This window comes from Astyanax mexicanus, chromosome 10, assembly GCF_023375975.1.
Source record: "Astyanax mexicanus isolate ESR-SI-001 chromosome 10, AstMex3_surface, whole genome shotgun sequence".
In the NCBI taxonomy this organism is placed as follows: domain Eukaryota; kingdom Metazoa; phylum Chordata; class Actinopteri; order Characiformes; family Acestrorhamphidae; genus Astyanax; species Astyanax mexicanus.
In genome coordinates this window covers 38,534,680-38,552,097 of record NC_064417.1, presented here as the reverse complement: position 1 = coordinate 38,552,097, position 17,418 = coordinate 38,534,680, and positions in this window count along the sequence as shown.

The following is a 17,418-nucleotide window of genomic DNA, read 5'->3' as shown; positions in this document are numbered from 1 at the left end:
CTGCTGTAATGGTAATGGAGAACTCTCCAGAAGGGACTTCATTATGATCCGATGACAGCGCCAGACTTCGTGTCATGAAAGGGAAAGACATTGTCGCGTGTATTTAATAGGCCTGAGTAAGGTCATTATTTTAAAATTGGAGGTACATTATAACACCTAAGGAGATCAGGCTTCTGAAGCACTGAACAGGGAAGCAGATGGCGTGACATTTCAGACTCCAGCTAAAGGTTACGGTTCTGTGAAAAATGGAACTTTTGAGCTTTACTCTAATAACATCTCAATTTAACTGTGCATTCCTTCACTGTTGTTTTGATGTGCACTAAAATCAACCATTTAAAAAGAAATCCCGAGGCAGCTTAAAAAAATTGGTACCATGTTTTGGTGCCACTCGGCGCACTAATAAACCGCTTTTAATGGAGTTTCTTAATGTTTATAAGTTACGTTTTAAATACGTTAAAAACATTAATAAGCACTTACAACACATTAATAGTGAAAACAACAGTGAAATAACTTGAAATATCTAATAAAATAATATAGAAAGTCAGTTTAGTCATTAAATATGTTAATATAGCTAAATAACTAAAGTTCTTAACAGAAATGTTAATGCTGACTGATGGAAAAGACAAAGTAAGATAAGCATCTAGTAAGATCTGAGGTTTCACAATATAAATGTAGCCTTCTTGCCTTTGTTTGTTCTGTACTGTTCTTATTTATTTAATCTTATGGTTGCCTGTGTTTGCATGTTCTGTTCTCTTTTAAGTCTTGTGCACCTCTGTAAATTTCATACAGTGTTGACGCATCACTAAAGGGCCGAGGTGAATTGAAATTCAGGTGATGAAGACGGGGGGTCATACTGTGCATCACATCCACACTATCTTCATTTTCTGTTGTTTACTGCTTGTCTGGGTAATTCCTGTTTTCATTTCAGGACACTCCTGCCGCCTTCATCTCTGAAAGCTCCGTAGGCGTCAATTTTAGGTCTGGAAAGGTCAGGGAGACATTTGTGTGAGGGATGAATGAATGCGGTTTAAGGAAGCTAATCAGACGGACAAGAAAATCAGCGGGTGTTGTATATTTAGCATCTGAGTCACAGGTATTAGTCCTCCTCGCTAGGTCAAAGTCAAAGCCACACATCATTTCAAATATTGGGTGAGTCATGCAGGTGTCCTATAGGCAGAGCATGCCGTGATGTACAGCAGCCCTCTTTAGTGAGCGTGTGCTGCACCTCACTGCTTCATTAATGTCACATCCCGCGGAGTGAGTCAGTCAACAGGTGGTCCGGGGCTGCCGGAGTGGGGGACAGTGGGGTGAGGGAGACTGGGCTTCTAAAAGAGCCCTAAAAGCAGCGAGACGCAAACCTCCAGCTTTGATCCGCAAATAACCATGAAAAAAGAATATGCACCAAAAAAAAAAACTGCTGTCCACCTCCTGGCTCTAAAAGTGAGGTGAAAATAATAGGATGACATTTTTTACTTTCTGTTCCCCCCAATAAGGCTGTGTCTTGATCCGTGAACTGTCAAGAGTGCCCTTGCTATCTTTATAGATTTTTTTTTTTTTTTTTTTTTTGCTTGAAGGTCCATTTTTAAAAATTTTAAAACGTCATTCGGAGTGGTCTGAGCCTGAAATAGTCCATTCAAAAGAAAACCATTCAAGAATTATTCATAGAAATGTTGATAGAAAACAGAGATTGTAGGCAGTTCTAGACACTTTTCCACCTTGAAATCAGCAAACTATCATTCAAGGTTTCTTTTTCTTTTTGGGATTCTGATGTCAAGCCTTTTTATGATTATTGCTAATATTTATTCTAAAGAACAGGAGAGTTGGATGTCTTTCTTGTTATTTTATGTTTTATTGGTTTAAAAGTAACTGCAATGTACTAACCATGTATTAACATAGTATGGCAGTACTGAGTACGGCACCTTGGCTGAGTGTAGCCCCTTGGCTGCGTATGGTCTAATCAGAGTACATGCCAATCAGTTTTTGTGTTTAGCTTAATTGTGGCAGTTGTAATGGTGGAGTATTGTTCAACATTCACCAAAACCCGGTGTTGTGGTGGATAGTGAATAAGGGTCTCCACCAGTGGGCTGCCCATTCAGGAGAGAACCACAACTTGTATGGTGATTTTTCAAACTCTGTACTGTTCTAAGTTAAAAATTAAAAGGTTTGTTCAATGGAATCAAACCTTTTTGCTCAATCATTTGGTCTTGTTTTCAGCACTTAAGTGATGCTTTAGTTGATATTCTTTGACCTTTAAGAGTTAGTTAGTAGTATTAGCGGTGGTTCAGTAATTCATTGGGTTGATGATGACTGGGTTGTGAGTTTGTTAACTAGGTTTTAATGCCTGCCATTGTGCCACCTTTGGTCCTCAACACAAATACACATGGTACACATGGTAAATACTGTATGTGGCTTTTTTTTTTTCGAACTAGTTCTCATACCCCTACTGGCAGCCCACATGTTTGCTCTATTTATTGTATATGTGTTAGAAGTAGGGAAACAGTAAAAGCGTGGATCATATGGAGGTCCCTGTGGACCCTTGGCTTTGAGAAATGTACTGTGTATAAGGTAAGGCAGCCTATCTATAATGTCTTAAAAGTTGTTCTAGGTTGTGAAAATTGCCTTTTACATAATCTTAACCACTCAAACTAAGCAGAGATCGGACACAAAGGGAAGAGCCTGAATATTTTCCATGCTAATTAACCCTTATTGGCTTTGACAATCAGGGAAAAGTGACTGCTGAATAAAAGTGATCTTCTCTGATTGCCAGTAGAAATAAAAGTCACCTCAATTTGACACTCATAGATTGTCCAGTGTGTGCTTGTGTTTTGTTCAAATCAGGCAAGAAGTAATAGTCCTTCTGTTTCTCTGCATACTTTGTTATTCTCCCTTTACCCTGTTCTTCAGTGGTCAGGACCACACAGGACCACCACAGAGCAGCTATTATTTGGGTCATGGGTGATTCTCAGTACTGCACAGCACAGACACTGGTATAGTGGTAGTGTATTTGTGTGTGCTGTGCTGGTATAAGTAGATCAGACACAGCAGTGCTGCTGGAGTTTTAAACACTGTGTTCATCACTGTCTTACTGTCTATTAGACACTCTTATCTAGCTGGGCATCCTTGTAGATGTAAAGTCAGAGACAGAACCTCATCTGTTACTGCATAGTTTGTCTCTAGTCCTTCATCAGTGGACACAGGATGATATCAACAGGACATGATTGGCTGAATAATTCTAATTCATGGTCTATTTTAAGTCCAGCACTGAATGTGTGGACTGTGTTGTTGTTTAAAAACTCCAGCAGCACTGATCCACTTACTAGGTACAATACATACTACAATAATACAACACACATACTAGGACAATACATACTAACACACCACCACCATCTCTGCAGTGTCTCTGCAGTGCTGAGAATAACCCACCAGTCAAATAATGCCTGATCTATGGTGATCCTGTGGAGTCCTGTGGTGAAAGGAGAATTCGAAGGACTACAGTATGTAACTATAGAACTACAAAGATCTAAAAATAATAAAATAAGTGTAGAAACAAGAAGCTAGTTATAATTTTGTGGCTTGGCTATGTACCATTTAAACACTGCATGTTTCTGATGGGGTAACACACACACACACACACACTTTCAGGGCCTTTTGCATTCACATGTGGATGCACTTCTGGTTTTGCACGTTCAAGAAAGGTAAAATCTTCAAAAGCATCAGCCCTCCTTCACAAAAAGCTATTAGACTAAATGGCCATGAATGCTTTGGGTTCAACAGGTTCTTTTGAAGTGATCTGCAAGCATGTAAAATAAATAACACAAAGAAGCACAACCACTGAAATGACAACAGGGTCATGTGGGCAACCTACAGAAACGTGAAGAATCTGCTGCCAGCATCTTGGTGCCAGATACCAGAAAACACCTTCAAAGGCCCTGTAGCTCACATGCCTCAGTTTAAGCGACATTAAAGGAACCTACACACTATTAGTCAGGTCATTTTAATGTTTTGCCAAATTGCTGCAGTATATCTAACAGATATACTATCCACTATTAGCTACTACTATCACCGATAATGAATGCCAATGTAATAATGCTCACTAATGGGAATCTCAGACAGATACATACATATGTAGACTACTGTGCATGTACTCATAAGAATGGAAAGTTTTTTCTTGTGTTTTGAAGCTACTGCAACACTCATTTAAAAAATAAACATTTTTATACAGTAAAAAGTCTTGTGTTTACAGTTACAGTAAAAAGTGTTTAATATGTCCCTCTCTCTATCATGTCATCTGCTGGTGTTGGTCATCTGTTATATCAAGTCCAAAGTCAGTGCAGTGTTTCCCCAGAAAATGTCACAGCACTTCATGCTTTCCTTTGCAGGCAACTTTTATAAAGATGTGGATTTTATTTTCCAGCAGGAATTGGCACACTGCCCACACTGCCAAAAGTACCAGTTGTTCTTATATAATATTCAAATTTCCTGAGACATTAATTTTTGGGGTTTTATTGATTTCAAAAGAAATAAACGCTTAAAGCAGATCACTCTGTGTGTAATACATCTATATAATAAATGAGTTTCACATTTTGAACTGAATTACTGAAATAAAGTAACTTTTCAATGATATTCTAATTTTTTGAGATGCACTAATGTATATATTTGATTTTACTAAATTGAAAACCTCTGGAAGATGGATGATCACAAGCCATCAAACCAAGCTGAACTGCTTGAATTTTTGCAGCAGGAGTGGCATAAAGTTATCCAAAAGCAGTGTGTAAGACTGTTGGAGGAGAACATGCCAAGCTGCATGAAAACTGTGATTAAAAACCAGGGTTATTCCACCAAATATTGATGTCTGAACTCTTAAAACTTTATGAATATGAACCTTTTTTGGCATTATTTAAGGTCTAAAAGCTCTGTGTATTTTTGTTATTTCAGCCATTTCTCATTTTCTGCAAATAAATGCTCTAAATGACAGAATTTTTTTATTATTTGGGAGAAATGTGCACAGTGTGAATTTGAGAAGGGTTTATTTATATATATTTAGTCAGGAATTTTTTATGTTGGCACAATTTCTAAATAACTACAGATTAGCAAATGCATACACAAACTTCTAAAAAAAAAAAAAAAAAAAACAGCTGTCACCCTGAGCTCAGAGAAAATTGGTTCAGATGGTCAGGAACAAGCCAAGAACTGCCAAGGCGCAGGCAGTGGAAACTGCTGGAACACCAGTGTCATTGTCTTCAGTCAAGTGAGTTTTATATTACCATGGCCTAAGAGGCAAAATCGATACTTCTAAATTCAACTTAAGCTTGCAGGTGACAACTCAAGCAATGAAAAAACCCTTAGGGAGGAAAGAATTATGGTCATATAAGACAAATATGTTTAGAGTGGTAAAGGTGAGGCATTCAAACCCAAGAACACTGCAGCATCTGTTTAACATGGGGGTGGTAGCAACGTGTTCTGGAGAGCCGCATCAGAATTCTACAGCAGAACTTTAAACTAGGTGTTCTGTCCTCTTTTAGGACAATGACCTCAAACACACATCAAAGGTGGTTGGGAAATGAATAAAGCAGACTAACATTAAAGCCTTGGAGTTTCCTTCCCAAAGTCCAGAGTCCTGACCTCAAAAATGTGGACTGTGCTTAAAAGTCATGTCTGTTCTGGGAAATCATCTCATTTAATTTAACTTTAACAGTTTTGCCAAGACTAGCGGTTAAATAATCAGGCAGACATCAGCCAGAATATTGCTGATAACAAAAGCATCTGGTCAAGGTGGAACTTGCAGTGGGATGTTTTTGACCATGTCTTGACTTATATACACTAATCAATAATGGCATTAATTCCACCCACATGTTTGACTCACTGTCAAATTCATAAGGTTTGTTTACCATATAGAAGCAGTGTGTAGTTCTACAACTACAATCTATAGTCCACACTTTATTATCCTCCTTTCACCTTGTTCTTCAATAGTCAGGACCACCACAGAGCGTGTGTATTTATGTTGAAAATTAAATACTATATTTAGTGTAAATTCACCTATTTTTTTTTTCATTTTCTAGGTTTTCTGGGATCCCGTTACACAACAGCTTTCTAGCAAATTGTGAAGACAACAGTTCTTATGAATTCAGTACATAAAATAAAATAAATAAGAAAAGAAATGCTTCTTTATCGAAGTTAGACTGTACTATTCAAATTATCTTACTTCTCAGTATATCAAAAGACCACTACACAATTGCAGTTAACAGAACACCTTCACATGAACAGAGTCCGTTTCTCAATCTGCGTTTATGCCTGTTACTTGTGTTTTTGTGAACTCGGGAAACATCATCAGTCAGTTAGAAGTTCAGCCAAGTATGTGTTCTTGCTCCTCCCACTTTATTGAGGATGCATTGAAGGTGACTTGTGAGAAATTCTTATAGTCTTATATCCCAGAATGCACCTCACACCAGTAGTGGTGGAGGAGAAAGTACCTACCTGTGAATTATACATTTTCAAAAAAGTTCTGCTGTGTGATAAAAAAAAACATTTTTGTGATAATGTCAGGGTTGAGATTTATGGTTTAGTTGGTATGGAAGCATGTATCGGCGGACTTCACATGTATCGGCGGAAGCATGTGTTAGTCATCACCCTCCTGGTGTGTTGGGGCATCACTAGTGAGAGGGGGAGTCCTAATGAGTGGGTTGGGTAATTGGCTGTGTAAATTGGGGAGAAAATAGGAAAAAATTAGAAAAAAAAAAAAAAAGAGTGACAAACATGCAAAAAATAAACACTTTTTCACACCACCTTATTTCTGGTACAAATTCCCAAATTCCCAAATTCCCAATTTCCCAACACTTCAAGAACATTTTTCATACTGCATTCAGTGATGATTGCATCCCTTTGGGCATGTCTGTGTATAAACTAGACGTTGGATGGGTCCTGGAATACACTGGGCTTCGTTGAAGAGATGTTTGGCATTGTTACACTAACAAACACAAGACACACACATGCATGCATATCCACACGCACACTTCAAAATGTATTTTTACCATTAACAAATAGTTGTAACTATTCGCTGCACAGTAGACCTGCTGCAACACATGGCTTAAATTTGTAGACTTCAAAAACAAGTCCGCTAATAAATGCCACTGACATGCAAAACATGTTCAGATGTTTTACATAAATATCATCGTGAAGTCGTCCCTCAGCAGTGAAACCCTGTAAAACGTCCCACGAGTGCCAGTAAATGCTCCGCAACCTGGTGAAAATAAACTGTGTAAGTTTATTAAGTAAGTGGCGCCAAGCCTGAAGCTCAGTAATATCTACACACAGCTGATAATGGCTTAAACATTGAGACCTCCTTAGTCACTAACTGAGCGGCTGCCCAGAGCGTGGCGTGAGTGGATGATTTTTCCAGGAAGATATGTGATGTACCGAGCAGCTGGATCAGCACCGTTCTAATAAAACCCTTAACTCTCTTCTGAATATTAAACGCACTAAAGCAATATGAAGTACACGAAGAGTGCACATTGGGTTCCAGTGAGGACATGCAGGAACATCATCTACCGTAATTGCTACAGAGAAACACCGATGTAGCCAAAGCAGCTTTTGGTTTCTGCCTTTTTTTATTGTAACTCACTGAAAAGTCAGCATTAATGGCTTGATCCCAGGCATCGCCAGCGGAAAAGATGCTCTCCAGAAGTGTCTCAATTTTGGTCTGCTTTCAGTAAAAGACCTGACACAACTGGGTCAGTATTGTGAAAGAGGAGAGACACCTAAGCCTGTTCTTTAGAATATGCAGTTCTGTTCTGTTTTCTCATTTCTTTCTGCAAATATAAGGTGAGTGTGAGAATCAGCTTGAAGCCTTTTCCATCCAGATCCATACAGCGCTGTTCAGCCACGTCTGACAGGTTTTATCTGTAGGCTTATTTAATAATACCAATAAACAACAATATAAATCAGTTTCTTTCTCTTCTAAACACGCTTTCCCCTCTTTTCTATTCTTTGTCTCGCTTAACTCCAACAAGTTCAGCATTTCCACCGTTTTACTGATCATCACTCAGCTCTCCTAGCAGCTGTTCCAGTCTGCTCAACGCCAAAAGCAGGACAGACAGCTGGAGACCCCACCGGCCCTTATAGAGCCCGGGGCACAGGGCACTCAGCTTCAGAGAGACTGAGAGAGAGAGAGAGAGAGAGAGAGAGAGAGAGAGAGAGAGAGAAGGAGAGAGAGAGAGAGAGAGAAACATGGTGAGAGTTATGTAGAAAGACATAGAGAGGAATGGAGCACACATTTAGACAAATAAAGAGTTTAAGACAAAAGGATAGAGACAGAGAGAGAGAGAAAGAGAGGGAGATGGTGAGAGACCGGGGTCAGACTGGGAAAATGAGAGAGAGAGTGATATAGAGAGACACAAGAATAGAGAGTGAGTGTGAAATGCAGACAGATGGAGGGAACACAAACAAATGAAGAAGTGAAGAGAGAAATAATGATAGAGAGAACTGAAGGAACATTGAGAATAAGAGAGAGGGAGGGAGGGAGTTAGCGAGTGCATGGGTTTTAAACCTAGAAGGAGGGAATTATGTGAAGGGCAGAAAGAGACAGAGAGATAAAGACATGGACAGATACACAGAGATAGAGGTAGAGAGAGATAAGGAGGGAGAGTGAGAATTGTGATAAGAAAAAACAGAAGGGAATAAAGAGTGATATAGAGAGACAGAGAAAGTTATAAAGACAGAAAAAGAGAGTAAGTGTAAAAGGCATGAAGATATAGGGCACACAGTGAAATAAAGAGGTGAAGACAAAAGGATGGAGACAGAGAGAGAGAGAGGGAGACGGTGAGAGACAGGGGTCAGACAGGGAAAATGAGAGAGAGAGATGGAGAGAGAGTGATATAGAGAGACACAGAGAGGGCGAGTTGAAGAGATACTGGGTGACTTACAAAGATAGAAATAGAGAGTGAGTGTGAAATGCAGAAAGATGGAGGGAACACAAACAAATGAATAAGTGAAGAAAAGCAATGGAGAGAAATAATGAGAGGAGGAAAATTGAGAATGAGAGAGGGAGTAAGATAGAGAGAATTAAAGAGATAGTGAGTGAGTTTTAAGGCTAGAAGGAGGGAATTATGTGAAGGGCAGAAAGAGACAAATAGAGAGATAAAGACAGATACACAGAGATGGAGGTAGAGAGAGATAAAGAGGGAGAGTGAGAATTGTGATAAGAGAAACAGAAGGGAATAAAGAGAGTGATATAGAGAGACAGAAAGAGAGAGAGAAACAGGGAGAGAGAGAGTTATAAAGACAGAAAGAGAGAGTAATTGTGAAAGGCGTACAGACGAAGGGCACAAATAATCAAATAAAGAGGTGAAGACAAAGGGATCGACAGAGAGAGAGAAGGGAAAGTGAGGATGACAGAAACACAGAGGGCAGGAGGGAGAGAGTAATGTACAGAGACACAGGAAGAGAGAGAAAGAGGAAGAGAGAGCTGTAACAATATAAAACACTGCAACATGAAAAAATAAATCCATTCTTAATATACATTAATCTGTCTTTTAACTTATTCAGCCAAACACTGAAAGTGCCTTTTTCCATTTTCAGTTGAATTCAGGTGAATATTTGGCGCATCCGTATTCATAAAGATAGTTGGACAGGGACCAACAGAAAGATAACAACAAAAGGGAGAAAGACAATGATTGAAGGGGAGAACAAGAGAGTTTCAGAGGTAATGGGTAGAGTTATATATAGAGAGTGAGTGGGTGTGAAAGGTGGGATAAAGACATAAAGACAAGAAAGAGACACACAGGGAAAGAAAGAGCGATAGAGGGAGAGAGAGAGAGAAAGCATAAGAGAGAAAAAGGGCATGATGTGGCTTTCCAATGTGTTCACACTGAGCACTGAGGAGCAGAGACAGACGGTGGATAAGCCCTATAGGGAGAAAGAGGGGATGACCCTTCACTGACCAAGCAAAACTAGTTCATCATCTGGCCCCTCACTGAGGAGATAAAGGGCAGAATGTGGCAGTGGGCAGAGTCCGGCACCGGCTGCTATGAGCCCCCCAGAGCAGCAGGACCATCACACAGAGAACACAGATATATTGTCACAATATTTTGTTCTCTATTTAAATTAAGAAAAATGACAGCTGTATCCATGCTCTTAGACAGCCTAACCAGTAAGACCGGTGTTGGGCATGTGACGGTATAATAAAAGTGATAAAAAATGTGATCTTTGATGTTTAGAATATTTGGGCAGTTGGGTTATCCGTGCCAACAAACATCAAACATCCTCATGTGCCAACTTTGGCTCACAGCCACACTTTGGGCAACAAGTTCCCTTTCAAACCTGCTTTGCATGTTGCATATGCTGTATTAGTAAATTTGAAAGGTTATTCTCTGACAGCAATTTTCCTCATGATTCTCATGATTGTTCACAGTGTTAGGAGTTAGTGGTGGAACTGTTTTAATATCTTTATCATTAAGGACAATATGTGAGCTAAATCCTCAGTGATACCCTCACCTTCTGTATCCAGTTGTCAATTTGGTGGCTTTTTCAGGTGGATATCTTCCGCATTATACAGCAAGATGCTAACCAAAAAGGACTGCCTGTTAGTTGGGGGGAAGACAAGGAGAAGGGTTAGAGGTGGAAAAACAAATTGTATATACTTACCGGTAAATATAATAGTGTATTGCATGTTTTATGCATTTATTGTATATAGTGTTACTATTTTGTTAGTTTTTTGTTTTTTTTACGCAGCCAGAAGATTGGTCTGGGCTGAATGGTTGGTTGGGACGGGGCTTGGCATTTAAATAGGTAGGGGGGATTCATTGTAGGAGTCTCTTTTTTTTATGTGGGTTGTGTCTATGTGCCTTGTGGCCTCAGACACTAGCTGGCAGATGCTATGCCGGAATAAGCCAATTGGGACTGAGTAATCATAGCAAAGAATGCATGTTAGTCCGGGATAAATTATAATGTCAATGCTTTTATTTTATTTTTTCACAATTTTTATTTTCTTTTTTTCCATTCACTTGTGTTCCACAAAAATAAACAATCCTTTAATGTATGCAATTTACATATGGAATCAGATCCTGATACTTCCTTTTTGATTTACAAACCTAAGCACTTTGTCACACTTTCACATGGAGAGAGACAAAAATACATGAAACTGAAAGTCCATTTACTGTCAAAAATATATTTTGAATCACTGGTAAAATCTGTTAAAAACATTAATAAATTTTTTGTCTGGGTTTCTTCACGTACAGTCATCTTTCACAGAGATGTTATAAACAAAGAAACCAGACACCTGTTGAATTGTTGAAAATAGCAATCCCTGGTATGCTCAACATTCTGTCTGTTTACATATACAATCCTCTGCCCTTCAACAATAAGAATGTTGTAGCCAGAAAGAGCTTAAAATTCCCGTTCCCATTCATCATTAAACCAAAAGCTGGGTAAATAGAAATCACTGCACAGCTGCATTGCAAAAAATGCTTGCTGAGTGAACTGACTAGCCTATATGTTTTTTTTTTCCTCTGTATTTTATTTCTCATCAGCTCCTTCATGTTGTGAAGCCTCCTACACTTGCAGTATAACCAGCAAATTGATTGGCTCTTCTGTCAAAGGACAGGGCTTTAAACAGATAAGACATCCACTCACAGTTCAAAAAGTGAACTGTTTCCTACTTTATAAGACATGCTTTCTGTTATGCATTGAAAAAAGCACTGTTCGTAGCATGGAGAATTTGCTAGTTAGTGGAATCTAGCAATAGCAAAATCAGAGATAAAATTAAGTAGTTTTGTTGGTTTTGGAGTTATGCTCAACATTCTACAGTTGCTACCCAAAGAAATAAATAAATAGCTTTAGATGGCATGAATATACAGAATAAATAAAATAAACATACCCAACATCCCACCACCAGCATGCACATGATCATTTTATGAATTGCTCTGTTCTGCATTTCACAACATTCTTCGACACTCCTTAATGCTTACTCACCTTTATCTAGAGCTTCCTCCAAAGTTACATTCTCTTCTTCCAACAGGGCAGCAGAAGCTGCAAAAAAATGATTGATGAATTCGCTGCAACATTGCATCCATTTCATCCCCCGGCAGTTGTTTTGTTTTGATCTCAGTTCACTGCACAAAGCCACACTTATATTTCAGAGGTGACAAGCAAAAGGTAGTGAGAAAGCACCTTCTAGCTACTTCACGAAAAAGTATACAGCAACGAAAAGAATGCACCTCCATCTTTCTCATGAATATAAATCAAAGGCCGCTCACTGGAGAAGTTATGGCACACAGCGCTCCAGTGATTTTAAATGGCACTCCTCCAGTTTGGATTATGCAGATGCAGCATAACTCGGAGGCAGAAGACAAATGGAGTTGCCAACAACCTGCCCTTATCGCTGCAAGCCGCGTTAGAACGCTAGCCCCCGATACAAAAGCCACAACGCTACAATGTGCTCGGAATAGAAAACCTAGCACAGAGACAAAGCTACGAGCACAAGAATGCGTGCATGAAGCAGCGCCATGTTATTTTCAGACTCAGCCACATGCTGGGCTCTGAAACTGCTGGGAAAATGGACATTTTCCTGCTTTTTTTCTTTCTCTGCTTCCACCGCTCTTTCATTTCTTTTCAGAACACATCGATTGGAAGCAATGAGGGAGTTTATATAAGAGCACAAGAGTGAATTAGGCTGGAAATAAGATTGCTGTCATGCGTGCTGTCACTCAGAAAAGCAGAGCGGGGAGTTTTATGGATGATGACAACTGATGGTCAGCAATTAGCTCCCAGCTTATACAGTTATCTACACTGTTATGAAATTACACTAGTAATCTAAAAGGATTGAGTCGACAAGAAGTCTCAGAAACCCAGAGGGACCCCGGAGAAGCTGCTTTTATATCAGCATCCATCTCTGAATCCTTCAGTGTTTCTTCAGCAGGCTGATCAGATTTACTTTGAAGGGAATACTAGTGAATTATATATGTATTATATTTAATATGTGACATTTTGCCAAATCCATTATCCCATTATGTTATGTTTGTTGTGGTGTCAGGACTTATCAGCACTTTTTTTTTAAAACTTGCTGAACTACAGCACAGGGTTCAGCTGTTCTGATGTGGGAGGGATGGAGTCCGGCACAGTTGGGTGATTTCTCATCTCACGTACACCTGATTCATCTCATCCGCTAATTGCCAGGTTTTAGATGGTGGGTTTAAGAGGACACAACAGCCTTCCAGAACCAGAGGCCGGATTTAGAAAGATGTCTTTAGAAATTGATTACTTTTTATCAGATTAGTTTTTTTCCCTTAAAATAAACTGTTATTGACTAAGAACTTTCTCAGATTAAATATGCCTAATTATTTGTTTCTAATAAATGCAATAAATGCGATAAGTTGTTGTTAGACATTTCTATCGTTGTTAGGGACATTGTAATAGTCCATTAGGCACATTATGTGCCTACTAGAAGGTTCAGTATGTTGTTGTCGGGTGCTGCTGAGACAGAAGTGCAAATGCGCGCACACACACACACACACATACACACAGGCACACAGCCTTTTCTCAGTTTGCATCACCTTAACGTCTCTAATAGAAACACATGAGATGTGCAGGGCTGTCCAGCACACCTGCTTTTACAGTAAAACAGCAACTTGCAATCAATATTTAATATGGGATATAAATTATGTTAAAATCTGTTTGTCAAATATTTTCAAGTCTTAAAGCAAAAGTCTTTTCAAGTTCCAAATCCAAGTTGAGATGCAAGTCATGTGACTTGAGTCCACATGTCTATTATGTAGTATCGCCTTTTAACCACATTAAATCAATGTTCCCCTGCTCTACACAGAGATGCTCTAACCTGCTTATGGGCCCTGGAGCTACAGATGGTGGTGTGCCCTATGGGACTAGTTAAAATCTATAAAATCAGTACAGTGCAGTAGGACACAGTGTAAGAAAAGCTCTCTGACAAATGATATGTACTAACAAGCTTTACTGATGTACATTGCCGTTAGTTCCACAAGAGAACATGTACATGCATTTTAACATCCAGTTGCATTGTAAGCGTAACTGTTGATATACTGTTTCCACCAGATGACAGACCAACATTGATAACAGTGACCAGGTTTTCACAATGTAACTTAATGTAACAGATAAAAATAAAATTAATTTTGCATCAGCTGTTTTGATGAACATAAATATTACTGTATCACCACATTCACATCTAAGGATATTCGCAACAAATGTACTAAACAGACACAGTATAATACATCAGAAAAGTCTAATACAACCGAGCAATTGCCTCTCTTAAATGCACACGCATTTACGGAAACATCTGATGTTGTTGAGCCTTTTAATCAATTCCTTACAAATCTATAATATATTTAATTTGAAAGTAGTGATTATGTAAATGATATGCAAATCCTTTCTTAATAGGGATGCAATAAGGGGGCTTATTTCAGGAATATTCAGGGGTATTCCTTAGCAATCTGCAGCACCCCCCTTTGCGCATCCCCTGACTGATAAATTCATTAAATAAAAACAAATAATTAAAGCTGATCTTATAATATTAATATATCCAGCCAATCAGCACTCACAGATAGTCACTGGTGTGGGTGGATGGTGGGCTAATAAGAGGCCTCCAGGTGCTAGGGGCCCCAGGTTTTGGCTCTCCAGACTCATCTGCCATGAAATCAGAAGTGATTTCAGGCTCGGTGTTGTAGTGAAAACAGTGTGAGCTGAGAGGTAAAGTGTATTTAGATTAAGTTTCTCAGAGACATTCAACTCAATTCAATGTGGCGATCTGATTTGAGTCCTGTTAAATAATAAACTGAATGAATTCATGATGATATTAGGTAAGAATGAAACAGCAATGGATGGAGAGAGAGAGAGAGAGAGAGAGAGAGGGGGAGAGAGATAAAGGCATTGCCATTGCAAGGGATGGCAAGACAGACTGAATGAAGGGGGAGAGGGGAAGCAGAGAGAGTGATCGACATAGAATGGACAAGAGAAAAATATGGATAGAGAGAGAATGAAGTGGGGCATTGGAGAAAGACAGACAGAGAAAGAGAGAGAAAAAGTAAGAGTTGGTGTAGATTGTGAAAAAGGAGGGAGACAGAGAAAGATCAAGAAATTGTGAAATTGTGCAAAGATATACATATAGAAGACAAATACAGTGGTGTGATAGTGTTTGCCCCTTCATGATTTCAAAATTTTTGCAAGTGTGTCAGTCTTAAATGTTTCAGATCATCAAATTAATTTAAATATTATTCAAACACAAAACAAGTAAACACAAAAATATATATTTTTGTATTAATGTTTTATTATTAAGGTAGATTTTTTTTTTTGCTCAGCAGTGGTTTTCGTCTTGTCATGAACGCTGACCTTAACTGAGGCAAGTGAGGTCTGAAGTTCCTTGGATGTTGTTGTGGGATCTTTTGTGACCTTTAGGATGAGTCGTCGCTGCACTCTTGCGGTAATTTTGGTCAGTCAGCCACTCCAGGGAAGGTTCACCACAATTGGATGTTTTTTTTTTTTTTTTTTAGAAATTGTGAATAATGTCTCCTACTGTTTTTTGCTGTAGTCCTAAAACTTTAGAAATGGTTTTATAAGTTTTTCCACACAGATTTCACAGTTCCTGAATTTATTTTAATACTGACATGATGTTTAGCTAGGCAGGTCCTATTAAAGTGATTTCTTTGTTGAGAACAGATGTGGCAGTAATCAGGCATGGGTGTGGCTAGAAAATTTTTATTTTTATGTATAAACCACAATTATAATTTTTACTGGGGGCAAACATGTTTTCACACAGGGCCATGTAGGTTTGGATTTTTTCACCCTAATTAACTAAATCTTCTTTTAAAAACAGCATTTTGTATTTACAAACATGGAAAAAAATAAGAAATCATGAAGGTGGCAAACACTTTTCACACCACTGTATAGAGATAAGAAAGGGAAGAGACGAGTTACAAAAAATTACTGGAGAGAGAGAGAGGGGGAAAAAGTGAGACAGGGAAAAGAGGAAGAAAAAGAGAGAGAGAACTGTCTTCACTTCAACTATCTCAGCACCTGCTAATGTCATTGGGACACGGAATGCCTGGGAGACAGCGGTGGCCTGGGCAGACCGGGAGACGAGGCGAGAATACAATTTTTCCTGACAGGAGACAAACTGCTCTGACAGTTTAAAGCATCATGAAGTGCAGATATGAATCCGGACAGAGCAGCCGCTCCACTGACTGCCAGACCTCAGCATGACAGCCGCTTCTTCCATCCTGCAGGTTCCAACCTGAAGACCTGTCAGCAGTATCATAAAGCAGCAGCAGCAGCAGAGGCTCTGAACGCTCCTCGTGTGACTTCTACCACAAGAATGAAGAGCTGCATCACTGAGAATCCTGCTGTTAGTGATGCAGGAGTGGCTGTTTATGGTTAGACCAACACTGACATCTGGTGCTGACTGTAGGAGAATGCGTACTCAGGGACTCAGTGCTGGTAATTGATACATTTTTGAGGAAATTGTTCAGTTCCTGCTCTGCTTTGCTGTTGCTTAGATAAAGGAGTCAAAAAAGACTATAAAAATATTGGAAAATAACTATAGAAAATAATATGCTTTGTGTAGGTAAGGACTGTTGTTGTGTTTAAAGCTCCTGTTGAAGGTAAACAGATTTGCTGTAACAAAAAAAGGTTTGTATATTTATGTTTCCATTTTAAACTACAATTGCACCAACAATACAACTGTTCCAGATGAGCTTGCAAGCAGTATGGGTTACCATCACCACACTGAGATCAAACAGGCATACTAGGGCGACAGACAGTGCAGTCACACTTACATCTCTCACTGAAGCATAAGTGTGTTTTTTACACCCAAACAAACGAACAAACAAACAAACAAACCCAGACCCAAGCAAAGACTCTGTGAGTTAGCCAATCAGTTTTATTGTAATAAACCTGCTAAACCTGAAAATGAACACACGTGATGAATCAGATGTGTTGAGCCCAGCCCTGGTGCATAGTATACTTATAGTATTATAGTATAGTGTGTGTAACCCCTATCCTCAGTTAACTGGAAGAAATAAGGGCCTGAGTTCTATCTATTCTTTCCCTTCTCTATGTTTGTAGGAATTAAATAAAATAATAGAACATATAAAAAACAATAAAAGGACTATCACACAGGTATATAAAAATTGCCAGTAGTTTACTGAGTGTAACAAAACTGTAGGGCAATTAGCAATTAAGGTTTAGAATTGAGTGTCCTTTTCAGTACTTTTAACAAAAAATAAATAAATAGCAGGCTTCAATAAACAAAAGAGTGGAATATCTTTTCAAGACAGAGCTGAATAGTACCTTTTTCAGATGAAATATTATAAATATGTAGTGTATATCTACCCAAATGTAAATTTAGGCCACCAATTAGAAAGCTAGATTTTAAACAGTACCCCCATTATTTAAATTACTATC